General features: G+C 35.0%; 1 pseudogene; it reads left to right on the top strand.

Moving 5' to 3' along the window:
* Nucleotides 1–295: 295 nt before the first annotated feature.
* On the top strand, nucleotides 296–1787 carry LOC101719892 (tRNA (guanine(6)-N(2))-methyltransferase THUMP3 pseudogene; annotated as a pseudogene).
* Nucleotides 1788–8963: the final 7176 nt, after the last annotated feature.

The following is an 8963-nucleotide window of genomic DNA, read 5'->3' as shown; positions in this document are numbered from 1 at the left end:
GATGCTAAGAGTGCAGACTCATGCAACCATTGTGGAAATCAGTGTAGAGATTCTTCAAAAAATTAGGATTAGAGGGCGGCGTGGTCCGAGAACTCAGGGACCCCGGGGTGCTGGCTCTAGAAGGGTCTGTGGTGGCGGTGGTAACAAGGCAGTGGGAGGAAAGACCTGCCTTCATCCTGCGCCGAGGTCGAACCTCAGTCTGGCTTCACCTCGGAGCCATCTCGCTGCCTCTCTCTGGCCTTCTCTGCTCCCCAAGATTCTTTTGACCACGGATCCAGCAGGGTGGGGATAGGAAGAGGGACTTTATTAGGGATCTCAGAAACATTGCCAAAATGTCTGACATTCAAGAAGCTACTAACAAACTTCTGGATGTGAACCTTCATGAGAACCAGAGATCTGTACCAGTGACAGAAGAAAGTGGCACCAGAAATGAGTCTGAGCATCTTCACATCACTATTGGGACCACTGTCCCCACTGGCATTGGGCAAACAGCTGCAGGTGAAATCAGAGAGAAATTGGGGTCATCATGCAAAATCAGCAAAGATCAGGGTTCATTGTCTGAGATCAGTTGATAATTTATTTGTGGTTGTTGAGGAGTTTAAAGATTTCCAGTTCAAAAAATCTAAGGAAGAAGCTCTGAAAGATTTTGAAGACTTGGCTGGAAAACTCCCATGGTCAGATCCTTTACAAGTGTGGGAAATTAACTCCTGTTTCAAGAAGGAAAAAAACAAAGTGCAAAAAGATGAGTCAAAATTCAAATAGAGAATTGGTAACTGACAAGGAGGCAAATTAGATGAGAGAGATATTAGAGGGTTTACTAACAATGCTCTAGATTCACATATCTTAGACTATTATGAAAATCCAGCCATCAAAGAGGAGATATCAACATTAGTAGGTGATGACCTGGCATCTTCCAAAGATGAGACTGATGAACATTCAAAAGAAGGAACTGAGCCTCAGGTGCTAAAGTTTAGAGTCACATGCAACAGGGCAGGGGAGAAACATTGCTTTACCTCAAATGAGGTTGCAAGAGACTTTGGGGGTGCTGTTCAAGATCATTTCAAGTGGAAGGCTGACACGACCAACTTTAATGTGGAGGTTCTTTTGAATATCCATAATAATGAAATGGTTGTGGGTATTGCATTGACTGAGGAGAGTCTGCACCGAAGAAATATTACACATTTTGTACCAACAACTCTTAGATCAACTCTTGCTTATGGGATGTTCAGGCTCTGTGCTCCTCAACCTACTGATATAATAGTTGATCCAGTGTGTGGAACAGGGGCAATACCAATAGAGGGGGCTACTGAATGGTCTGTTATCATATTGCTGCTGATAATAATCCATTGGCTGTAAAAAGAGCAGCCAATAATATATCATCTTTATTGACCAAGACCCAAGTTAAAGAAAGCAAATTCTCCTGGGGCTTGCCCATTGATGCTGTTCAGTGGGATAGCTGCAATCTTCCACTGATAACTGGCTCTGTGGATATCATTGTAACAGATATGCCATTTGGAAAAAGGATGGGCTCCAAAAAGAGAAACTAGAATCTTTAATCAGCTTGCCTGAGGGAGATGAACCGTGTCTGTAGACCTGGGACAGGCCGAGACATACTCCTTACCCAGGACAAGAAGTGCTTTGCCAAGGCATTATCTGGAATTGGACATGTATGGTGAAAGGTGCATGGGGCGGGGGGTCTTCATGCTGCCATTTAGCTTCTGAAATGAACATCTCAAGCTTTTGTTCATTCTTCAGAGCAAGATGGAGAAAGAGGGACACCTTGGTAATACAAAGAATGATGGTCCCTACTTCCCAACATGAAATGTCAGCACAAAGAGAGAAAAATATTAACAGAAATGCAGTCTGCAGTATTTTAACCAGCCTGAAGCTCTTCACCTAGTGTAGCAAAAGATGTGACTACAATATAATATAATTTAAACATTTAAGAAGCAGAGCCTCTCAGAGCCTTCCTTCAAACTGTTTTGAGAGGGTGGCTGGCAATTAGTATTTTTCTTTTTTCTTTTCTTTTTTCCATGCTAGGGATTCTACACAGGACCTTGGCAAATGAGCTCTTTCTCCAGGCCTTTATTCTGCAGTACTGGGATTATAACCCCAGCCCTTTCTATTCTTTTTTGTTTGTTTGTTTGTTTGTTGCTTTTTGAGGCAAAGTCTTGCTGTGTAGTTCAGGCTGGCCTTGAACTCACTATGTAGCCCAGGATGGCTTCAAACTTGTGGCTATTCTCATGTCTTAGCCTCCCAAGTGCTGGGATTACAGACATATGCCACCACGCCTGGCTTTATTTTTATTTTTGAAGCCATGTCTTGCCAAGTTGCCAAGGCTGGGCTTGAACTTGTGATCCTTCTGCTTCAGCCTCCAAGTTAGAAATTTCCTTAAAATGCTTTACAGATGATTATTGAAAATATTCTGAGGTCTAATTTTAGAACATTTTATTTTCAGGCTTTATGCCCTGTTGTCTGTTGTGTCAAGTAGAAAACCACCTTGGCCTATATAAAAGGCAGAGAACATAATCATAAGATCTTAGGATGCTTCCTATTGCCCATGCAGCTTTACTCTTCAAGTTCTCTTTATCTCACCCTCAAAAAATAAGGCATAATTACATTTTGTGATAGCGTTTGCCCCAGGATGAGATGAAATTTCACAAGGTCTACAATAAAACAAAAATGGGCATCTCTTATTCAGATAAACACACATATCTAAAACAGGACTAAGGTTTATGAAAGGGATTATAAAGTTATTACTAGTACAAGACATATCTATTTGTAAAGAATACCAGAAACAGGGCTGGGGATTTAGCTCAGTGGTTCTGCCTCCTGCCTCCCAAACCCAAGGTCCTGATTTCAATCCCTGGTACAAAAAAAAAAAAAAAAAAAAAAAGAATAGCAAAAACATTGGTAGATGAGGTATGGGACCAATAAGCCAAGTAGTTTTTTCTTTCAGTACACAAAGGCATGTGTTGCTTTCAAAATCCAAACAAGAACCTGTCAGATATTTTTTTTGTTGGTGGTGGTGGTCAAAGATGAGAGAAAAAACTGATATATCTTTGAATGAAAACTTAATTTGGAAGTCAAAAAAATTAGAATTAGAAGTCTCATTTTTCCCAGCTATTCCCCTGCTGGGTATCTTCCTGAAAGTATTAAAAGCATCATGCCACGATATACGTGCACTCATGTTTATAGAAACACAATTAGTAATAGATAAATCTTGGAAATAACCCAAATGGCCATCAATCAATGAATGGATAGAAAAGATTTGGTTTTTTTTATACAATGAGTACTACACAGCCACAAAGAAAGATAAATTTGAGACATTTATAGCTAAATGGATGCAACTTGAGACTATACCCCTAAGTGAAATAAATTGGACACATATATGTAAATATCACATTGTTTCTCTGGTATCAGATACTGAAAGGCAAATAAGAACCAAAATGTATAATAGATACTATGAAATAGGAAGAAATTGTTCAACAGGAAATGGAAAATGTTCAACAGGAAAGGGGTAGTTGGGGAAAAAGGAAAGGAAAAGGAAACAAACAAGAATAGAAGGAAAAAAAGGAAACAACGTTTTTGTAAATAAGGAGAGAATAGGGGTTGAAGGGAGGGGAGGTGGTGGGAACAAAGAGGAATCAAGACACACCATGTACAGGTACAAATTTCCTTCGATGAATGTGATTTCTATGTATATTTAACTTTTGCCAATAAAATTAATAAAAAAGAAAAAAACAGACTCAGATATGATAAAGATTGTGGAAATATTACAAAGAGAATGGAAATTATTATTAACATAAAAATCTCTAATGGAAAAAATTACACAAAATCATGCAGTTAATATATCAATTTTTGATTGCTGCATTAAAAATATTGTATATTTACAGCTTAAAACAATAAATATTTATGATTATACAGTTTCTGTAGGTCAGCATTAAAGATGCATCTTAGGTGTGTGCTCTGTTTTAGAATCTCAGCAGGCTGCAATCTGGGTTTGAGATAGCACTACATAATACTGTTAGAAGTTTGACTAAGCAAAGATCTCCTTCTAAGAATCCTCATGTTTTCAGTGAATTCTTTTCCTTGTGGTTGTAGGATTGAAGTCCACATTTTCTTAACAGCTATCAACTAGAAGGCACTCAAATTTGTAAGAGACTATTCACAGTTTGCATACTCCCGAAAGGAAAAGAATGTAATTTCTTTTTCTGTATGCTCAACTGCAAGCATGAGTCAAAATATATGCAATTCTCTTCATTTATGCAATAAATGTTTTAAACCTCCATATTAAATCATCAATGATAGGGATTATGCTTAAGTCATCATCTTTTATACTTTAATCAAGATGCTTTATACACACAGTAATTGACTCTGGGAGAAGATATTAGGATATTCAAAAAGCAAAATGTACATTAAAAAGTAAAGTAAATTTAATAATATAATTAACACTTATGGATTGTTATTACATAGTGAATATTGTTGACATAAGATTCAAGAAGATTCTCAGAATTATAATCAGATACAATTAGAATGGTCACCTTAGCTGCAAATGTAAACTATTTTAATATGCATTTCCTCCTACAAAAATAAGCAACCTAGAGTAAGTAAATACATTTTACTCTTTTATATTTTTGTTAGAATTTTAGCATAACGCAATATTTATTTTTAAATTTCAACCTAGTAAGTGTATCTTTATTACCTCAGCATTTTTTCCCTCACCTCTATGCATTTCACTGGTTTGTTTTAAAATATGAATATTGACTTAAATTTTGACATCATACACATTAATTTATGAAGAGCACCATATATCAATCTTTCAAATACTCTTATTTCTAGAGGATGATGGGCTCCAGAATGGCTGAGATGGTATATGTCTTAATGTGTAATGAATCATGGCTACGCATGAAGTTAAGTAACTTTCCCTGAAGTGGTGTCATAAGAACCCATTAAAACATCACTAAAGCACTATATAATATTACCCTTCTGAAGGCAATATTAACAATAACTTATGATTAACTCCAACAAACAGAAGAGGTCATACAAGATCACTAATGGAACCATTATGGTAGTGCTTTCAAATTTTGTCATGTGAGACATTAGTTCTTTCAAAGTATCAAAGGCCTATATAAAAAAATGAAGGGATCAAATTACAAGACAAAAAATAAACAATGAGATTTTCTTTTCTGTAACATTCTACTGGGAGTATTATTACTGTAATGATATCTTTTATTGAATTGCACTTACACCTTTACCAAAGTGCTATTATCTATTTCTAAATTCTTTATAACAATCTAAGCATTCTAATGCAGACTTGCCACATAACCAATAAAGAAATTAATGAGTATCTGTTGTGTACACAGCATTGTATGGTGCTCTGCATGTTATAAAGAAGTATAAATATAATTCTATAATTTATAATAAAAAGAGATAGTCATTTAGGTAATGTTTTATAAAGAGTAGATTATTTTCAATTCCATATAGGTTTAACTGTGGCCCAGTTGGGACCACTTTTGCTTCTGGGCTATAAACATCTTTCCTGGAAGTTTCTAAACTGTTTTAGGAAAGGTGAAACTTTACTCCTACTCTCTCAAGTTCCCTTGGCTAGGAACTGACATGATAAATTAGCAACATAAAAGCCTACAAATTTACTATCAGTTTTATGTGCCACAGGAGCCTTCATAAGGAAATGAAGACCCAAAGAAATGACAAAACCCAAATGAAGGGAGACAATTGTGGAGAAATAACTAAATTATGTGAGGAGGATAATAGAAGAGAAAACTTATCTCACAAATTCTATTTGTACATAATTCTCTCAGTAAGGAGATCTTGTTGAAGAATGTTTCCTTTTTGATGGTACAAGGAAAAACACTTTCATATGGGACTTTTATTTCCTCTTTTTAAGAATTAAAGTAGAGATTAGAATGGCTTTGCATGTACTGCATTTCAAGTGTCTTTAGCTCAAAATAATCCTTATACCAAATGGCATAGTTTTATATTCTTCCACTCTTCATGTTATACTTTTCAGAATAAAACTCTAATTATGCTTTTAGAACAATTCAGCATGTTTACACATATGCATACACATACCCCTAATACTAAAGTAAAACACAGCACACAAAATATGAGAATCTAATGGTTCAATGCAAGCTCATAATATAACTGCAATAAATATCTATCCAAAATAAAATTGAATATATATATATATATATATTTTTGGAATGATGCACTCTTCTAACAGATCATTACAGGCATATAATTAAAATATAAGATGTATATTACTATAGTTAACCTATTAAAGATTTAATATTTTATATATTTATCACGTATTCTTTCTCAGAACAAAATCATTAAAGTCTAATGATTCCCAATTATTTCAATTAAAAGTTTGGCAGAAAAAAGATCATTTAAACTATTAATGGTTTCCTCCAAAAAACACTTAAGATGAGTATAACTTTCATGAGGTAAAAGTTACATCAGTTAAGGACAGAGAGTAACTTCCAGGTTTATCATGATAATCACATGTCAGAATTGAGGAAATTCTATCAAAGATAACACCAAATAAATATAGAATAAAGTACAGAGCTAATATACATATTACAGTATAGATGTAACTACAAAGAAGAAGCATTATTTTACTCTAAAATTTTGTAAACACTAATATTTTTGAATAATGGTGATTGCTGACAAAATATATATTCTCAGTTGTTCCATAAATTTTCTTCAATGCTTCCTACCATCTTCAGAGGGATGCATTAGTAGCAAAATTAATTGTTGCAATTCAGTGCCAACATAGCTTTTTTGTACAAATGACAACTGATCTTAAGCAATTATGCAATGGGCTGTAACAAACTGAAATATGAATATTACCCATTTGTCCCACTGCTCTTCAGATCTGCTACTTTATCATTAATGTTCACAACAGTGCAGTAATTGAATTACAGAACATTAGCTACATGATTATTATGATCATAAACTGCCAAAAAAGGAAAGTCTATGAAATAAAACCCCAAACTGTCAGTTTATAAAGCAATATTACACCATAACTTTTCCTTTCTTCTACTCCCTCTGCCTCAAAAAGCTTACATTGATGGTCACACTGCATGAAAAAATTGTACATTTAAACTTATTATTTTGTTTCATGTAAGCTTTCAAATATTTCTCCTAATAAAACTCACTTTTCTTCATCTTGCTCCATCATCTCTTCAAACTAAATCCACTTGTGTTCATCCCTGTAGTCCTCAGTTTTTAGACTTATTTGCACCATAATTCCTGAGATGAGTCTGATTCCTTATTCCTGATTGTAGCAGTTTACTCTAAATCAGTATGGATGTGCTTTGCATTACTGTACTTTATCCTGATATAGTTCATTGGTTTTCAAATTATAAGCTGCTAACTCTTCCAAATGAACGAGTACAACTCTAAATACTTCAATAAAAGTAGGCTTTTTAGTAAATAGTTCAAAGATGAATGAGCCTATATCTTATAAACAAGACTAAACTGAAAATGTAGAGATATAAATTCAAAATAAAACAAATAAAAACAAACAAGAGTAGTAGGAAAAAAATATGAGCTAATTATTCTTTAAGATTTTAATGTAAGAAATGTCTTTCCAACTACTGTGTAAGTAAAAATCTATAAATCTGATGAGTGCTTTCAAGGCTACAGTATCAGATGAAGAAAAATTGAAAAGAGCATAAATATTTTGTGCTTTGTTTAAAAAAATAACTCATTTTACTAAAATGGACAGGTATTTGTTCCTTTGAACAAAGAGATCCAGGAATGATTATTTAACAGTACTAATTGCTTCAGCACCCACCTCTCTTTGGCTCCTAATTTACAGATGGTTCCTTTTGGTGAAAAATTTAAGTTTACCAAAGTATTATGCTCTTTTTTGGCCCTCAATTCTCACTGTAAATCTGACAATATGTAGGCATTGCTTGCCATGGGATAGCCTGAATTTTTGGCTGCCATTGAATTTCCTAAGCAAAATCAATCAGTCCACCTCTCTTAATTTCAGTCTCTCACAAAATTTTCAGACATTGTCAAAAGGTAAACATTTTGTTTTTGTCAGAAGAGATGACATATGGCCTCTAGTCCATTTCCAAATACAGTGTTCATTCCCAATCAAAACCTCACACACTTTGCTTTTACTGTCCACGTTTCTGTCGGCATTCTTGGTTCTGGCCAGAATCACCACCCCCAGCCTCTGCTTATATCATTGTAGGAAATCTTTGTCCCACATCTTCAAAACTTCCCAAACTCCTCTCACAAATTTGTTCAAACATTTATGAATCACATGGTTAGATCAAGTCACTCCTCTTATCTGGTACCACTTTTCTGTATTAGTGGTTTCTGATCACTGAGACACAATACACAACACTTAGCAATGACTCCTCTTATCTGGTACCACTTTTCTGTATTAGTGATTTCTGATCACTGAGACACAATACACAACACTTACACCCAAAAGATAATAGATATCATTTGGCTCATGGTTTCATGGGATTCAGTTCATTGTCAGTAAGATCCAAGACAGAAATATCAGAGTAGAAGGACATAGAAGAGCAAGGATGCTTAGTCATGTTGATAAAGAAGCAGAGCAGGGGAACACTGTTAAAGCAGAAGGGGTGAGGGATCAGATCTAGACCCTAAGACCACACCTCTATGATTTACCCAGAGAAACCCAGAAGTGTGCTCCACCAATCTTGCGGTAGATCCCAAAGCCAATTGATTTCACACTTAACCTTATCTATCACAGTCAGATAAGATCATTTTTCCCCAAAGTATAATGGTATTTATAATATCAACACTAGACAACTCAAAAACAGTGGCAGCGGATACAATCACTAGTCAATGGACAATGAGTTGTCAGAGGAAACATTATTCCTTGTGAGATATGAGATTCTATTATTGCTGCTTAGAACTCACATTGACTTAAGAGATCTTGACACAAGGAG

The sequence above is a fragment of the Heterocephalus glaber genome, unplaced genomic scaffold (assembly GCF_053883595.1).
Source record: "Heterocephalus glaber isolate CG9 unplaced genomic scaffold, H.glaber_assembly_v1.0 deba00001729, whole genome shotgun sequence".
Taxonomy (NCBI): domain Eukaryota; kingdom Metazoa; phylum Chordata; class Mammalia; order Rodentia; family Bathyergidae; genus Heterocephalus; species Heterocephalus glaber.
This window is presented reverse-complemented; position numbering and strand designations above follow the sequence as displayed.